Here is a 17,688-nt window from a genome sequence, read left to right as displayed (position 1 = left end):
TGAAAGGCAGAGCTTTCTGCCCCCTTTTTTCTTTTGCTGATCTGGAGCCAATAAAGCTATTGACATAATTTTTTTTTAAGCTGAGTCCTAGAAATATGTTAGAAAAAACAGTTTGTCCATCTGGAATAGCAATTTTGGTACATGAGAGACAGTGACTTCACCTGACTTGGAGAATTCCACTGCCAGCCAGTTCCCAAAGATTCTGCAAGAGAAGAGGTGCTGGAGGAGGAGCTGGGTCGTAGGGCCAGTTACCCAAGGAGGACCCCAGGTGAAAAGATTGATCCAAGGCTCACTGCTTCATAGGATCAGATTGGTTCATTCTCTTTTTTTTTTTTTTTTCTTTTTTTTTGAGAGAGAGTCTCACTGTGTCACCCAGCCTGGAGTGCAGTGGTGCGATCTCGGCTCACTGCAACCTCTGCCTCCTGGGTTCAAACGATTCTCCGGCCTCAGCCTCCCAAGTAGCTGGGATTACAGGCACCCACGACACCTGGCTAATCTTTGTATTTTTTTTTAGTAGAGATGGGATTTCACCATGTTGATCAGGCTGGTCTCGGACTCCTGACCTCAAGAGATCCACCCACCTCGGCCTCCCAGAGTGCTGGGTGTGAGCCACCACGCATTGAAAGTGATGGCAAAACCTGATTACTTTTGCACCAACCTAATACCATGCACTTGCCTGGTACCAAGCGAAGTTCTGAATGCTTTATATATTTTCCTATTTAAATTCCTTTAAACTTCATAGCTACCCTTGCAGATAAGGAAACTGAGTCCCAGAAAGGTAAAGTAACTTGCCAAATGTCATATAGCTAGTAAGGTGCAGAGCCAGAATTTGAACCTAGGCTCTGAGTCGGCCAAAGTACCTGCTAACCCCGTGTTTTATCTCAACTCAGATGTCCTCTGAGATTGTTCTTGTGTTTAAATCCCTGTGGGCCCAGTGAAAAAGGAACTGACACAATTATGGAAAAGTTGCTCAGATTTTCCAAGCTAAAATTTCACCCAGATTATCCTAATGTATATATACCTGCCATTTTAGAGGTCAGGACTTTACTAAAATAGGACTGGATATTTCCCTAACTTACATTTAAATAAAGTTTTTTCTGCTACCATTTCCAAAGACAGTACAGTGCGGTTTCTTGATCATGAGTCAGAGCTATCCCAGAGCATGAGGAAATAATGTGGTTTCTTTATTAGCTGGGCTCCTGATGAAGGTCCTAGCTGCTTCTAAGAGGAGCCAAGGGGAGAAATGCCCGTTGGCAACACCATAAAGTTTGTGAGTCCAGCAGAAGGCTGAGAGCAGTGGCAATGGGCCTGCGGGGACTTCAGGTGTTATCCACACCTGTGGTCAGGCACCTGTCATCCTTAAAGAAATAAGTGACCTAACATGTCATTTACACCAGAGCAGGGGCCGTCGCAAAGAACGATGAAAGAAGCTAAACTTGAGCTTCGGAAAACTGAAGAGCCCACTGCAAAATCCCTCTCTTTGGATCAGTCAGCTTTCTGAACTCCAGATGGCAAATCCCATTAAATAAACACACCAGAAAGCCTGGAAAAGTCTAGAGCTACATCACATGTCAGAGTAAGTGACACCCACCTCCTGCTTGATGTCCAGAAGCTGCAGAACTGAGCCAGCCTAACACCTAGGAGTCCAAAAGGAAAGAACCAGCTCCTGCTCCCAGATAACAGTCGCCTGGACCTGAGGTCTTCCCCACTAGTGAGAAACCTGACAGGGACCCCAGGCTGGGCTGCTGGGGTTTGAGATTGATAGCAAATCCCAAATGTGCCTGCTTCTTAGAGTTCTGTGCACTTCTCAGCTTCTTTGTAACCATAGCCAGTTCTGAGTCATGTCCTTGTTCCTAGAGCTTTCGCCCAAAGTCCCAGCTATAGGAGGATGGAAATCTTGAAACTCGCTGAGATGCCTCCTTGAGTTTTGTGGGGGGCAACCCAGCTTGCAATGGCAGGACTATAAAAATGAGGTAGAGAAAGGAAGTGGTATTTATCAAGTACACACTATGAGCCAAGTTTTTTTCATGCATGATCCCATTTAATCGTTAAAACCTTACAAGGCAGTGTTATTATCCCTGTGTACAGATTAGGAACAAAAAACACAGAAAAAAGCAGCACAGCTTCAAGCTGTGAAGCGGTAACCTGAACCCAGCCTGGTTGACTCCCAAGCCTGACTCCAAAAACTGTTGGTATCATTGATAGCAAATCCTAGAACCTGAGAGCTGGGAGAGGTGTCAGAGATGGGGTGACCCAACCCTTCAAACTCGGGGGAAGAAACAGCATCCCAAGAGCTAAAGCCGCGTGTCCAAAGCCACAGTGACATTTGGTCACCGTGTTAGCATGCTGCTGTGAAAGCTGGTCAATTAAAACATCGCGCGTATATTGGTCACAGTTTCCGTGGGTCAGAAGTCCAGCCACAGGGTGGCTCAGTCGGCTGTTTGCTTAGGGTCCCACAAGGTCAAAATCAAGGTGTTGGCAGGGCTGTGTCCCTTTCTGGAGGCTCCAGGAAGGATTCCACTTCCAAGTTCATTTATGTTGCTGGGAGAATTCACATCCTTATAGCTACAGGGTGTACGTCCCAATTTCTCCACTGGTTCCAGGCCTTTTCAGCTCCTTGGGGCCACCTGCATTCCTGGACTCAGTGCCCCTCCCTCTGCAAGCCCCCAACAGCCCATGGAGCCTTCTCACCTTTCCATCCCTCCCACCTCTCCTTCAGCCCCACCTCTCAGACTCCAGTGAAGAGAGTTCTTTGCTTTTGAGGGCACATGTGATTTAGCTGGGCCTGCCCAGATAATTCAAGATAATCTCTCTATTGTAAGGTCCATACCTTTCATCACATCTGTAAAGTCCTCTTCCCATGCGACGGAACACAGTCACAGTTTCCAGGGGTGAGGGACTGAACATCTTTGGGGGACCATTCTGCTGCCCACATGGTAGCTTTAACCAAAGCTAGAGGAGAGGGTTATAAAAGCAGAATGAAAGTGTTAAGCCACACAAATCAGGCACGGCCTGTGTCAGGAATCTCACAGCTTCCAGCTAGAGGCTGTATCAGCCACGGGGACATTTTTTTCCTATTCCCCGCCACTCTTGCAGAGCAAGGGAGAACCATGGCCCACCTGGCTTTTCTGGATGCTCCAGGCCTGTTTTGGGAGTATGCCTGAGCCCTTTTGTGAGGACGTCTGCTGATCCTCAGAACATCAACAGACGGATGTGCAAAAGTAAATACCAAAAGCTTCTTGCAAAATATTCATTCATATGTTAATTTATTCAGTTATTCAGTAAACATTTATGGAGAGCCTACTGCAAGCAGGCAATGTGAAAAAGGTCTGTGGATTTGCAACAACTTTGAATTATTCATAAGGCAGCTTCCTTGCCTGGTATGAATAACTGAATTGACCACATTTGGGCCTTCGCAACCATCAGCATTCACACGGTCCGTTTACACTGCAGATCCCAGCATTCACACGGTCCATTTACACTGCAGATCCCTCCAGGGCAGGGCTGGGGCTGGTGGCAAAGTGGCCAGCCTTGCTTCTCAGGTGGATGGAGGTGGGTACTAGAGATGACCCACCTCTGCAAACAAGGGTCAGGGGACCTGCAGTTGTTGTTATCATGCATTCAGGGCCCCGTGCCCTGTGGCCGTCAAAGCAGGGGAGTCTCATGAAAACAATTGTCAAGCATGACACGTGCCAGGCTCCCTCGGCGAGGCCGGCAAGGATGTTCTTCTTGGGGCAAATGTAGTGGATCCTCAGTTCCTACCCCACCAGAGCTCTTGGCTTCCATAGTTCAGAGCCAGGCAGCACCTTCAGAGCATCAGCTCCTCTCCAGACCGACTGACATGCAAAAATCTGAAATGATCCCAACAACAACTGATGGAGTGTTCGCTTTTCAAAAAGACCCGGCATTCACTAGCAAGCATCTTCAAATAGCAGGCTTTCTTTCAATGTGGGTCCATCATTTAGTGGCCGATTCAGACATTTTTTTTAAGACCGAGTCTTGCTCTGTCTTCAGGCTGACTCTCAGGCTGGAGTGCAGTGCGTCATCTTGACTCACTGCAACCTCCACCTCTTGGGTTCAAGCAATTCTCCTGCCTCAGCCTCCCAAGTAGCTGGAACTACAAGTGCACACCACTATGCCCAGCTAATTTTTTTGTATTTTTAATAGAGACGGGGTTTCACCATCTTGTCCAGGCTAGTCTCAAACTCCTGACCTCAAACAATCCACCCGCCTCGGCCTCCCAAAGTTCTGGGATTTGATTCCGACTTTTAAAACTGAAAGAGGCCTTGCAGTCCAAACTTTTTACTTTAAAACAAGAAAAACAGGCCTCAAAGAGGCAGCGGGTCTTGCCCAGGATCACAGCCAGTTGGTGCCAGCAGGACTAGAACTCAGAACCTCTGAGCACCGCCCTCTCCCATCTCTCCACCCTGCCTCCCACAGCAATGCTTACAGAACACAGTTTATAAAAGGAAAAGCACATGCATCAGGTGTAGCACATCCCGAGCTATGGCCAATACACCCATCACTTCACACAGCACGAGGACGCTGGCTGAGAGCTGAAGAACGGGGTTCTCATCCAGTTCTACACTGCACATTGTGTGACCTCAGGTAAACTGTTCAGCTTCTCTGGATCTCATTTCCCTCATATGTGAAATGAGCCTTGACCAACTGGCATTTAAAGCCCTTCCCATCTCCAGTATCCATGACTCAATATAGGAGGCCATGCGGGGTTAGCCACATCCAGGAGTACAGCAGAAATGTGGAAGGGTTTGGCCTGAGAGATGCTGCTTTGATGTGTGTGGTGCAAGGCGTGAGGCTGGAGTGGGGTCTGCAGAGTTGGAGTACAGGAGCACTGGCAGGTGAGGAAACCCCCTTCCCAATCTCCAGAGGCTCGCTGTGAGAGGCAGAGAGCTGGCAGGCTAGGCGGATCAGATCGAATCGAATCTCGCAGGAAGCAAGGCCTACCCATGCCCCTCACCCCTCCCACTCTGCAGAAATCACCATCCCAGTGGCTTCTGCAAATGGGACACTGCAAGGCCTCTCCAGTACCACTGTCCCCTGTTAGCAATGCCTTCCATCCTAGCCAAGGGGGAACGAGGAGGGTGACTGTGTTCTGAGCCATTGCACTTATTTTTTTTTTTACCTGAGGCAAAAGGCAAGGAGAGCAGAGAGCTGCCTGGAGTCCAGCGGGCCTCAGCCTGCTTTCCTGGAAGCACCATTGTCCCTCCTCAGCCCTCTCCATGACAGAGAGAGCACTGGATGTGCCAGGAGGGCTCTGCACTTGACCTTCACCTCCCCCTCAGGAGAAAGAGAAGACAGATATGATTCACATTTTATAAATGAGGAAACAGAGGCTCTGCAAAGTGACCTTGCAGTCCTGCACGCCATCACAGGACACAGTTAGGAGGGTGGCACAGGCTGCCCTGTGAGAAGACCATGTGAGGTGTAGAGGCAGCTTCCACAAATGGCAGAGGACCCCAGCAAGAATGGTAGGAAGACACTCTGTGCCCAGCACTGTGCACAGTGCACAGTGAGAAAACGCCGACAACTCAGTGAGAAAAGCACGTCCAAGACTCGCAAGGCTGACAGAGGAAGGAATGAAGCCCTCGCTGGCTGAAGCCGCACCACGGGCCCGTCAGTTCAGAGAAGCTCAGGAAGGGAGAAAGCCGGTAAGGGCTCTGTGGCCCCACTTCCCATCTCACTCACCATCATAACACCGTTTGCTTGGCAAAAATAGGTGTGTTCAATCTCAAGATAATAATAAATGTTGTCTAAAGACAGGAAAAAGGAGCCAAACCCCAGATGTTTTCATTCTGTGGGGCAATATTATGGTTTCCACTTTCACATCTGCCCTCTGTGTAGAAAAACAGAGCAGGGAAGGGGGTGCAGACAGGACTTCTCGCTCTCATTTCTTTCCAGCTACTATTGTGGCTTTTATCCTCCATGGTAGACTTGAAATTCCACCGGCACAGGTGGTTACTCTGATCTCTCCCAGCAAGAGTTAAGCACATAAAAAGGAAACTACCTCTGAAAAGCAGCAAAACTCGAGTTAAGAACCAAAATATTTAGAAAGGCAACCTCTCAAAAGATGTTTTAAGCATATTCAACACATGGAAATTCCCATGTCAAGAACAAAGGTGCTCAGCCCAGTGAGAACGTAGAGATTAGCAGGGAACAGGAAGGGGGCTGGTGCTCAGGAGGGAAACAGCTCCGAGACACTCCTGTGCCCGCCTAGTGGAGTCACCAGGGGCTCGGGGCATGCCTGGGTCTTCATCGTGTCCTAATGACACCCAGAATCGAGGTTTCCCTGTGCAATGTGACGGTGTAGCTCTGAGCATAAGCACAGGCCTGCTGCACAGGTCACATTTGGAGGAACCCAGGGAAGGAGCCCCCTCCCAGGGGAACTGGGTAAGGGTGGGAGGCACCTGTTTGCAGGTTATCTGGCCCTGGCCCATTATTTTACCGAGAAGGGAGTGATTAGCCTGAGATCACCGTGGGGCTTGGTGACAGGGTGGGGACCAGGACTCAGAGCTTTGCACTCCTGGTCCAGAGATGCATCTGCAACTGTCAGCAGAAAAGCTGATGCTCTGCCACTTCCGCTGCAGACCCGGGAGGTTTTCCTCTGTCTCCCCACCATTTCCTCCGCGGACGCCCCCTGGCTTCTGTTCTCTCCTCTCTCCACCCGCTCTGCTTCACGTCCGTGGCCTGGGGACAGCTATTTCTGTGGCCTGTGCTAGGCAGGGTGAGCATGATGTGGGCAGGAGGAGTTATGTAGGGAGCTTTAAAGGAAGAGAGGGGCTGTGAGGTTCCTGGGTCTGCTTGATTCCACAGCATTTGATTAACTGCCGGTCATGCAGTTCCCCACTCAGAGCTGCCTCCAGTGGGCCTTCCCTCCCTGCACAAGGTCATCACTCCCAGAAATGCCATGTCCCTCCCAGGACATCCAGGCTCTGAAGGAGGCCGCCTGTGTGCCTCCTTCCTCGGGGACTCCAGGTGAGTGGTTTGCCCCATGGAGACACAGCCTGGGCCTGGCAGAGGCATCCTGCAGGTGGACCAGCTGGGGTGAGGGCTGCGGAGGCTGCACCTCCCACTTGGATTGTCTCACTCAGTAACTCATGAAGGCAGGATTTTTATTTCTTTTTTTTGTTTGTTTTACTACTCACTGGATTCTAACAAAAACTAGGGAGGAATGACAGTTTTATCAGCATGCAGCTGGAATGTCTGATTGTCAGTTTTAAAAGTCAACACCTATTTACGAGGTGAGGTTTAACCTCTATGGAATTTGTACAGTGTATGGATTTGTAATCCTTGATCCTCAGAAAATACGAATGTCTGTGTGACTTTAGACTACACGGGCAGATGCCGTCTTTTTGATCATCTGGACATCCATTTAGACAAACTTGAGTGAGTGACTGAGTGAATAAAGTATTTCCAGTTCTGTTTATTTTAATCCACTCTAATCCTAGCTTTTTAGAGGATACTACATAAAATTATCTCAAATCATGTCAAAATGAAATTAACTTCAAATCTAATTTTAAAAATAAATGTGACAGAACTTTTTATTGGTAGCAATCCATAAAATCGACTATGTTAATGAAGTATGTATGTTCATGTCTAACTGCGTATTCTCATCTTTGCGGCTACTTGGTTGAAACTGGGGACCGTATCTTTATGTCTACAAACTACTCAGAGGTATGGAGAATAAGAATGAGCCACCGCCTAATGAGTGAACTTCCCTGAGCATCTCCTGGGTAAGACAGGGCTTTCCAAACGACATCCAGGGACACTTCCATTCCGAAAAGCACTTCCTGCTGCCCGCTGCGGAGACAGGACTCTTTCCTCAGCAGCCTGGCTCTGGAGACAGAGTTCCACGGGATGTCAATATGTTTTACTTTAAAAATATTTTAAATATAAGAAAAGTTTTACAGACAAATAAGTTCGGAGAATGCTTGATTCAACAAAGGATATCAGCTTTGTTTACATAAATTGACATACTACCTGGTCAACTCCCATCCCCTCATGATGTCACTTTCAAGAACCTCTGGGTAAACTGAGTTATAGCTCATCTGGCTACAGCTTGGCTGACAGCAGAGCCCCAGATTATCCAAAGCAGTCTTTCCTATGCCAAGGGAGAGGTCGGCTTTGGAATGCAACCTGAGACATGCAGATGTCTGAAACCTCTGGGGCATGATCATTCTCTCTTCCTTTTCCTCCTCCTCCTTCTCTCTCCCTGTCTTTTCACCCCAATCACGAATCCCAACAGCTTGCCCCCTTGGCCTCTCTCTTAGCAACTGAGCATCTAAGTAAACAGTGTGGTTGCAGCACCTGCAGATAAACCAAAACCTAGGTGCTCCATGCACAGAAGCATAGAACAATGAAGCAGAGATTTAATCTTGGTTGTAGAGGTTAAGAAATTAAAAGAAAGCTAATTTGCTCACATCAACTTTTAGTCAGGGATTATTGCTCTGTGAAGGTGGTGAGAGTGTGTGGGTGTGTGTGCCTGTGTGTGTGTGTCTGTGTGTGTTACATATGCAAGCTGCATTAAGATGATTTCAATCATTCTAATAAAAACTGACAAGACCAATTGGCTAGTTTGGTGTCTCCCAACTTCCCACTGCCTGGCTGTCTTAGTCCAATTCCCACAACCCAAACACCTCCCCCAGGTCCACGTCCAACATCAAGGATCAGATCTCAATATGAGGTTTTAGGGGTCAAAGATTCAAACTACAGCACTGGCATCCCATCTAGCACCTACGTCCATCTGAGGCTGAATGATCCAGCTGTCATGTGGGTTAACTCCCCAAGCCCCTTGTGTGGCCCTCTTCCTAGTGTACAGGTGCTAGACTCTGGAGCAGTGCCCATGGTGCAGAAGTGCAACCCCCAGCCCCAGGTGTCTGCCACCCCCCCAGTTGGCATCTGAGCAGGAGAGGAATCTGAGGTAGGAGGCCTGGTAACTCGGTTTGGAGGTCAGTCTGTCCCCAGGGCTTCTCTCTGGCACACAAGTCTGACATATCAGACCCTCCTCTGGACACGCTGGACAGTTTTTCCATTTGCACTGTTGGTTTTGTTCCCCTTTTTGTGTGCACAATGATAGGCTATCATTTCAGAGCCTGCCAGTGCAGGACAGGGCGGGCTCTCTTGAACTGTTTTATCTGTCTCTATTGTGAGCCTCCCCGGCTCCCACCCTCTGCCCGTTGCTTAGTGCCAAGCACCCCAGTAAGACCAACCCAGGGCTTCACAGAATGGGTCCGCACCTTGATGCCAGAGCTCTGCGATGACTTCATGCTTTGGAAGACAGCCACATAAAGCGTAAACCCAAAAACAACAGATGACACTTCAGGAGCTGGCCTTGCCGAGGCCTGTGCAGCTTTCCCGCAAGGTGCTCAACTCACGGGCTTGCCTGCTACTCCGAGGAAGGGGCACTGAGCAAGTGCTGCTGCAAGAATTGCCTGGCATCCCCACCCCCATCATTCATTCATTCACTCATGTATTCATCCGCTCAACACAAAACATCCTCTAGATGTTTCCGTATAGCAGATCATAGAGGGACAGACGGGGGTAGGTGAGGAGGAAGGGTGATGCTGGAGGAGTACTAAAAACTTTAGAGTAGGAAAAACATGCTCTCCCTCTCCTTGCCCCCCACCCCGCGAGAGCATTAGGACAAATACTTAATGCATTCAGGGCCTAAAACCTAGATGACAGGTTGACAGGTGCAGCAAACCACCGTAGCACATCTACACCCATGTAACAAACCTGCACATTCTGCACATGTATCCCAGAACTTAAAGTAAAACAAAAAAGTTTTAAATAGTAAAAAACGAATGCAGTCCACTCCCACGAACAAGGAAGCATTTTAAGAGCAGTACAACATAAAGATATATCAGTAAGAACACTGTTACTACAACAACAAAAAGATAGAAGGCAAAGAGTCTAAACTTCCCACAGTAAGGGATTGGCTGAACGAGACACAGTAAGCACGTGTGCACCGTATAGCCGAGAAAATGAACGAGTATAGTTCAGTGTGCAAGGACAGCAAAGACCCCAAAGGAGCATCAGGAAGCAAAAAGACAGATGGACACTGAAATCAGCCCACTCTTCTTTAACAAAAACAAATACAGATTCAAGTCTACGCTTTCAAATGCAGTGAAAATTTCTGGACGGATAAACAAGAAACAGTTCACATTCTTTAAAGAATTGAAAGGAAAAAAAAAAAAAACTCTTGACCTGGAAATCTATACCCAGAAAAAAAAAATCTCTCAACAATGAAGGCAAAATAAAACCTTTTTCGGACATATAAAAGCTGAAGGAATTCACCTCCAGCAGAGCTGCACGACAAAAAGTGTTTAAGGAAATTCTTTAGGCAGAGGAAAATTATACCAGGTGGAAATCTAGATCTACACAAAGAAATGAAGAGCACCCAGAATAGAAAAATAATCTCGATACCATTTTGTAAAAATTTTTCCTACAGAAACTCACACTTTGCTCTCCTTTTCTCTTCCTGTATCCCAAAGTAAGATGGCTCATGCTGAAGTTTAAGGAATTTCATAAAAATATTAGTCAATGTTAATATTATTGAATATCACAAATCTAACACTCATAGCTCATAGCAGTTACTCATTAAATGTAGGAGGAAGGATGGAAGGAAAAAGAGAGGGAGAGAGATGAGGGAAAGAGGAAAGAAGAAAAGAAAGAGGAAGACAGGAAGCAGGGAAGGAAGGGAGAGTGGGAGGGAGGGAGGGAGGTAAGAAGAGAGGGAGGGAGGTAGGAAGGAAGGGAGGGAGGGAGGGAGGGAGGAGGGAGGGAGGGAGGTAAGAAGAGAGGGAGGGAGGGAGGGAGGGAGGGAGGGAGGGAGGGAGGAGGAAGGAAGGAAGGAAGGAAGGAGGAAGGAAGGAAGGAAGGAAGGAAGGAAGGAAATTTTTATTTCTCATCTGTTGCTGCAACATTTCCCCTTCCCTTGCATAAACCGCTGCCTCCCTGCCCCGCTCTGAAGAGTGCTCATCCAGCCGTCATCTCCTGGGACCGTGAGAGAAAGTAAGAATGAGGCTTTACATTCTGGCTTTCCAAGGCTGTGGCCTCCATTCTAAGGACTTACAGGATATTGAACCAACCACCCCCAAAAGGGAGCACTTTGTTCAATAACTGCAAGACCAAACAGCAAGTCTCTAAAGCCCACAGCAACATGTCTACACCCTGCACAGGGCTTACCCCCTGCACTGGGCTTGCAGTGATGACAGGCTCAGTGCATTCCTCCCGGGCTTCCTTGAAATTAAATCATGTGCAGCATATTTACATTCTGCCCCCAAATCTTGCCGCAGGCCAAAGAACCCTGATCTAGCCTGACTGGAATGAGCCCTCATTAATACCCTGCATCCTCACGGTGGCACAGGGTCCCGGGAATGTGCCCTTCAGTAGGCTGAGCTACACACTGTCAAGACAGCCCAACAATCTCATGACAAATTAGTCCAAACAATTACCTAGCACTGTGTAAACAACACCAAAAAAAATATTCTGGCAGCGTTTTTTTTTTCACTTGTTACCGGTCAACATGCCCTGTGGATCTTAGGTTTTATCTTCACCATGCAAAAAGGACCCAAGACTACAGTCAGCTCAGTCAAACAATTGTCCATGTTTGTATAGATGAAAAATAACCCGGCCGGGCGCGGTGGCTCAAGCCTGTAATCCCAGCACTTTGGGAGGCCGAGACGGGCAGATCACGAGGTCAGGAGATCGAGACCATCCTGGCTAACACGGTGAAACCCCGTCTCTACTAAAAAATACAAAAATCTAGCCGGGCAAGGTGGCGGGCGCCTGTGGTCCCAGCTACTCGGGAGGCTGAGGCAGGAGAATGGCGTGAACCCGGGAGGCAGAGCTTGCAGTGAGCTGAGATCCGGCCACTGCACTCCAGCCTGGGTGACAGAGCGAGACTCCGTCTCAAAAAAAAAAAAAAAAAAAGAAAGAAAAATAACCCTTGCCAGAATTTCTCACGCTTCAAGTTGCTGTGGTGAACAGACACTGATACAAAGTACAGTATCAGTGCAGATACTGATACAGATACAGATACAGATACAAAGATGGATGTCTAGAGAGTCTTAAAGATTGGTCCTTTGTCCCAGCAAGAGTGAGTCCTGTCCCCACTGGTGGCACGAGTCCCACTCTGACGTGTCCGGGAGCAGGTTATTAGGAGCCAGGTCATCATGGGTCTTGTGTGTGCTTGTGGCTGAGGAGGGACCCTCAGCAGGACAGAAGGGGCCCTTGGAGCTGACCTTCCTCAGGCCAAAATAAACAGGCTCTCTGCGGTCATTATTTTAATTAGATAATTTAATCGGTCTTGACATGCTTTCTATACACAGGCAAGAGCACGCCCAAACTGCTGCTGGGTCTGTGATATGGGAAAAGGTCTGATTTTTCCAGTGACTCCTGGATATAAAAATAAAGAAAAGGGGAGGAAGAGCTGTATTAATTCTTGTCCCTTCATGCAGTATCACTGAATTTTTTCCAGAGGTCTAATGAAGAAAACAATCCTCCAAACCAATTTTTTCAAGGAAGTTATTCATTTTTCCTAATCTTCCTAAAACACCATGATTGCAGAAGACCCTTTGTCCCACAGACTCCCCTGCGTGAAGGTTGGTCTCCATGAACTAGTTCAGCCCCAGTCTACGCTTTCTAGGGGGAGGGAGCAGGGAGAAGGGGGAAAGGGCTGAGAGAAGAGAGGGGAAGTGGGGAGCAGGGAGCACAAAGTCATGATGCTTTAGTGTTTAGAAAAACATAATTAATTAAAAGAAAATACACATTTAAACAAGTTTCTGCTTCTTTTCCAAAGCAACAAAATACTCCTTTAGGCAAAGGGATTAGAGAAATGCAGGGTCCATGTTTAAATTCCAGGAAGACTTTGTTTCTGCTCATCCAAAATTTTCTTCTTTCCTGTAGGGTGGGCCCTAGACTTGGCTTCCCCAGAGGCAGTTTCGGGACATTTTGTAGGCCTGGCTCCCTCTCCCCCAGGCTGCTCCCAGACGTTCCCCAAAGGAGACATGCTGGTCACCAGCTTAACACTTCCTTCTTACTCTGGAAGCACGAGCTCAATTTTTCTTTACCCAGGCAACAAGAGCCCTGGACTCACATTTGCTTTCTTCCTGCTATAAACTCTTCAAATCCCTGTTACAAAATAAAGTCACCCCTACAAATCTGTATCAGTTATTCCCTCCTGATTCCTTCCTTCAGGGCAGCTCCCAGCAAATGAATGGCATCTCCATGGAACAGGCTGTCCTCTTACAAAAAGGCCCCAGCAAACCAGAAGAGATTAAGGAAAACCCCAAAGACACAGGTCTGGAAGGGAAAGAAGCAAGTCTCCTGTCTTTCTGTTCCTGATTAAGACTCACTGCCCTGCCCAGCTGCTGGCACGCAGCCCTAACCAGGCTGACGACACCCACCTCATGAGGACAGTTCGATGCGGGGATTAAACTACAGACTATGACACTTGGCACTCAGTTTGCGGTGGGCTTTGTCCTGTGCTGGTCCTTGCCATTACTATTGTAGGTTTCACATTCATGTACTCTTCTCAATTAAGAAACATCCATGAAATCTCCTCCCATCTCATTTGCCTGCCGAAAGCCCACCCAAACAGAATGATAACAAAGAGGGTGCTGTTCCCTGTAAGGCACTCTCTAGGATTTGGCTTGGAAAAGTAAATTCAATGTAGTGATATCTTCATCATTAAAACAAAACAAAACAAAAAAAAGTCTACTCTTTTCTTCTTTAATCACATTATACCAGGATTTTGAGGTTCTATCAACCCACTTGGAAATGAGGAAATGGGGACAATGTAGCCTCGTCCTTGCAAGCTGCTTTAACAGCGACAGCGAGGCTCCTACATGCAAGCGTCAGAAGCTCGCTGTCCACTGAACTCTGCTGCTTTCCCAAGAAGTTTAGTATCTCGAGGGAAACATCTGGGGGCGCGTCTGGGGGAGGTGAAGACAGCATTCAGAAAGCCCAGCCCCACACTTCAAAGCAGACTTCCCAACTCTGAAACGGACGAAGTTTCCTTCTTTCCCACGTCTCTGCCATGCTAAATATAAATCCATCTCGGTTTACATTATGCTGCCTCTAATTGAATCTCATTCTTCGTGTGTTTAATTCAGAAACAATAAGCCATCCTGAGTGGCTCGCCGGGAAGCTTGCCCCCGCGGCCAGCCTCGGTTCCCAGCAAGCCTCCTGAGGGGATGAAGGGACGAGGGGACATGGCTGGCCCTGCCCACAAGGGCTCGCTGCACATCGCAGGGACGCATCTGGGTTTAAAAGGTAAAGACATAAGGACGGTCCAGTTGTAGGAAACCCATCCACATAATACCCACACCAAGGAGCCAAAGAGAAGCTTAATACCCAGTAGGCGCTGAAGAGGGCTGACGAGCATCAACCCTTCATTCTCCATTGGCTGTAGCCACAACGTCCTAAGTAAAACAGAGCATTATCCCTTCATTCTCCATTGGCTGTAGCCACAACGTCCTAAGTAAAACAGAGCATCAACCCTTCATTCTTCATTGGCTGTAGCCACAACGTCCTAAGTAAAACAGAGCATCAACCCTTCATTCTTCATTGGCTGTAGCCACAACGTCCTAAGTAAAACAGAGCATCAACCCTTCATTCTTCATTGGCTGTAGCCACAACGTCCTAAGCAAAACAGAGCATTAACCCTTCATTCTTCATTGGCTGTAGCCACAACGTCCTAAGCAAAACAGGAGCCCGCGGTACTTCCTCAGCACGACAAAATTCATCCCTCAGATCTAAAGCCAACATTAACTTGCCATCCATGGTGGAATTTCAGAGACACTTCGTGGAAGGTCAGAAGCAAGATAAAGCTGTTGCTATCACCCCTGTTTTTATTACACTGGAAAATATAAAACGGGAAAGAAGGGGGGAGTACAGGAAAATTGTCATTATTTGTAGATGATATGATTATACACCAGGAAACCCAGGAGAATACACTGAAAACAAATAGGATTAGAGTTTGGTAAGAATCTGGCTATAAGTTCATTTCTAAAAATGTCACTCACTCTCAGAAGTCTTAGTTTATAATTCAGTATAGTTTTCTTTCATTCATTTGGCAAATACTAAGCACCTACTATGTGCCAGGTGGCATTTCTGGATGCTCCATATACAGCAGAGAAGAAAGACTGCAGACCAAATGCGGGATTCAGAGACAGAGGAGGGACTGCTGATTTTGTAGGAATAACAGAGAAGTCCTTTCTGAAGATCTGACCTTATATGAAGTCCTGGTGAAGCGGAGCCATCAGGCAGATACAGAAGGACATCGGGGCTGCTAGGTGGGCTTGGGAAACAGCTTGGGGGAAGGACAGGGCATCATCCAGAGATGAGGCCAGAGGTCACCAGGGATCCTTCAGGCTTGGGAGGCCACCAGGAAGGCCGAGGCTTTTACTCTTGAGAGGGTGTTCAGCAGAGGAAGCATGATCTGCTGTTCCTTCATCAAAACGGCACAGGATACAGTGAGACACCACCTCACATTAGGAGAGCTACTATCAAAAGAAAGAAAATATCAAGTGTTGGTGAGGATTGCTTTTGTTGCTATTGCTTCTAGTGTCTTCATCATGAAACCTTTGCCTGAGGACAGGATTGTAAGCTGTCCTTACAGTGCTATGAACCACTCCAGTTTGTGAGCTTTTGGCTCCATGACTGCAATGCTTAACTGATCCGCAGACAGGAGCCAAGCTGTGTCCTTAACTCAAGGTGGAAGCTCAGGTGAGAGCCAATCCTTTCCAGGGCCACCACCTCTGAGGTCACTGCTGGTTCAGATCATTGCAACATCTTCCAACTCAAAGCCAAGCCCAGAGTTTCTGTGACTCTCGGTTTTCCATCTGATGTGGTTTTTGAAAATACAACTAATCCTTAAAGAGCATCTCTTGTTTCAAACCACAGCTCAAGGCTATTTTCCAGGAAGGAGAACAAGCCCTGCTCTGAACTTCCTCCTCCTTCTTTCATCTTAATGATCAGTTAACTTAATTCACCACCCAACTGAGCCTTGGTGGAAGAACAGAGGAAATGGAAAGTCCTCAGAGAAAGACCTGCCTTATAGAACTGTCCATGTCACCCTCCTTCCCTCCCCCTTGCAGAGGTCCTGAGTCACAGGCTGTAAGCTGTCTCGTCCTGAATGCATCCCAGGCCAGGCTCAGGCCTCACTGCCCCCTACAAATGTTCTTGCCCATTCTAGCTCTGGACTTCTAAATTCTATGAAGGGAGGAGTAGCCGTTTCCAGTAAAAGGAGGAAATAAAAGCAACATTGGCTGACGGGCAGGGAACAGCTAAGAATGATCACCCTGAATCTTCACATATATCCGTCTTCAGATATTTGCTCTGAAAAGACATATTTCCCCCATAAAGTGGTTCCACGCCATTTCTCACAGCACATGTGATGATTAATCAGACAATTCTCAACTTAAAGCCTTTGTGCACAGTCACAGGAAGTGACTTTTTCCAACGTTCTATTTGTATGCAGTGTAGTTCATAAAAGAGTTTAGGAAATGCCACCCCAAAATATACCACTCTGAGGGCACACTGAAATCACTCTTGAAAATTTCTTCAAACCAAGGGTACTTGGGGAATAGCAGATGCAGGAAGGGGCTTTCTCCAAGCTCCTTGTTTCTACCCAAAGACAGATCTTCCAAAGGAACTCAGATGTCATGAACCCCTCCCCAGGAACCCCATCCACCAGGCAAGAGGGAACTCAGAGCACAGCAGAGCAAACTGGAAGTTCACGCCACCCAGACCGACTTTGCCGCAGACAAAGGGTTAAAGTCATTTACCCTCCCCTAAGTTGTCTCCCTTCCCCTTCTTGCCCCCTATAAAGAGCATATATAAGCTTCTAGATCTCACGACAGGGAAAGTTTTCCCTCCCCTCCACTTACAAATGCAAAGCATTGTGCAGAGTTCTCAGCGGCCTAGTTGCAGCCACACCCAATCCTGCTGCACCAGCCAGCCTGAGCATCCTGCAGTCTCTTCATCAAGTGCCATGAGAGTTGAGCGAGCCCGAGAAGGCGGCAGGAAGTGTGAGGCTTAGGTGCCACCCAGAACTCAGAGACCTCCACCCACACAGCCCACCAACGCTGTCATCCACAATGAGTGCTGTGTGACAGTGTGGCTACCATGTACTAAGCAACTGAAACGTGCCCTGCATTGCATGAGGCCCTTCACGGTAGCACATTTTACCCTCACAACAACTCTATGATGTAGATCCTTCTGCTTTTCAGATAATCTCCGAATGCTCCACATAGGATGCTGGTTGTGACACTATGGCACGGCAGGCATCTCACCTGGATCCCTGAATTGTGTCACTCCTGAGACCTAGGTATCTCTGGCCCCAGAGAACGGGCTGATGGAGTGGGTCTATCTAAGCCTAAGCAGTACAGGAAATAAGAGAAAAATCATCCTAAAGAATAAAAGAACCAACGTAAATATCTATGGCTAAAAGAAATGGGTCAGACTCACGATGGAAGATGACTGTGTGCACTGAGGACACTGCCAAGGGCCTTCCAGGCTTGCTGGCCCAGGCTGAGGCCCTGCTGACGCACACCTCGGGGAGGAAACAAACAATTGCAGAAATTGGGCCATAAGCATGGCCACCGTGCATCAGTGGACTGGCTCTGCGGGGCAGCATGCTGATGGTTCCCTGATAGCCACAGA

The 17,688-nt window shown here is 47.8% G+C and overlaps 1 long non-coding RNA gene across 5 annotated transcripts in view; it reads right to left on the bottom strand.

The window, feature by feature from the left end:
* Positions 1-616: 616 nt before the first annotated feature.
* The window catches only part of LOC117064155, a 42,061-nt gene continuing 24,989 nt past the window's right edge, over positions 617-17,688 (bottom strand). The window contains exons 4-6 of one of the 5 annotated variants that reach the window (XR_004429291.1): positions 5,144-5,298; positions 2,831-3,851; positions 617-1,960 (exon numbers count right to left, since the gene is read on the bottom strand). This is a non-coding gene — a long non-coding RNA (uncharacterized LOC117064155). Of the gene's footprint in view, positions 1,961-2,040; positions 3,852-5,143; positions 5,299-14,688; positions 15,528-17,688 lie in introns of those variants that run through there. The other 4 variants (XR_004429289.1, XR_004429292.1, XR_004429290.1 and 1 more) reach the window with 4 other exon arrangements.

This window comes from Trachypithecus francoisi, unplaced genomic scaffold (assembly GCF_009764315.1).
Source record: "Trachypithecus francoisi isolate TF-2019V2 unplaced genomic scaffold, Tfra_2.0 Lachesis_group19, whole genome shotgun sequence".
Lineage (NCBI taxonomy): Eukaryota > Metazoa > Chordata > Mammalia > Primates > Cercopithecidae > Trachypithecus > Trachypithecus francoisi.
Note: the sequence above shows the minus strand (reverse complement) of the source record. Positions and strands in the feature narration are given on the sequence as shown.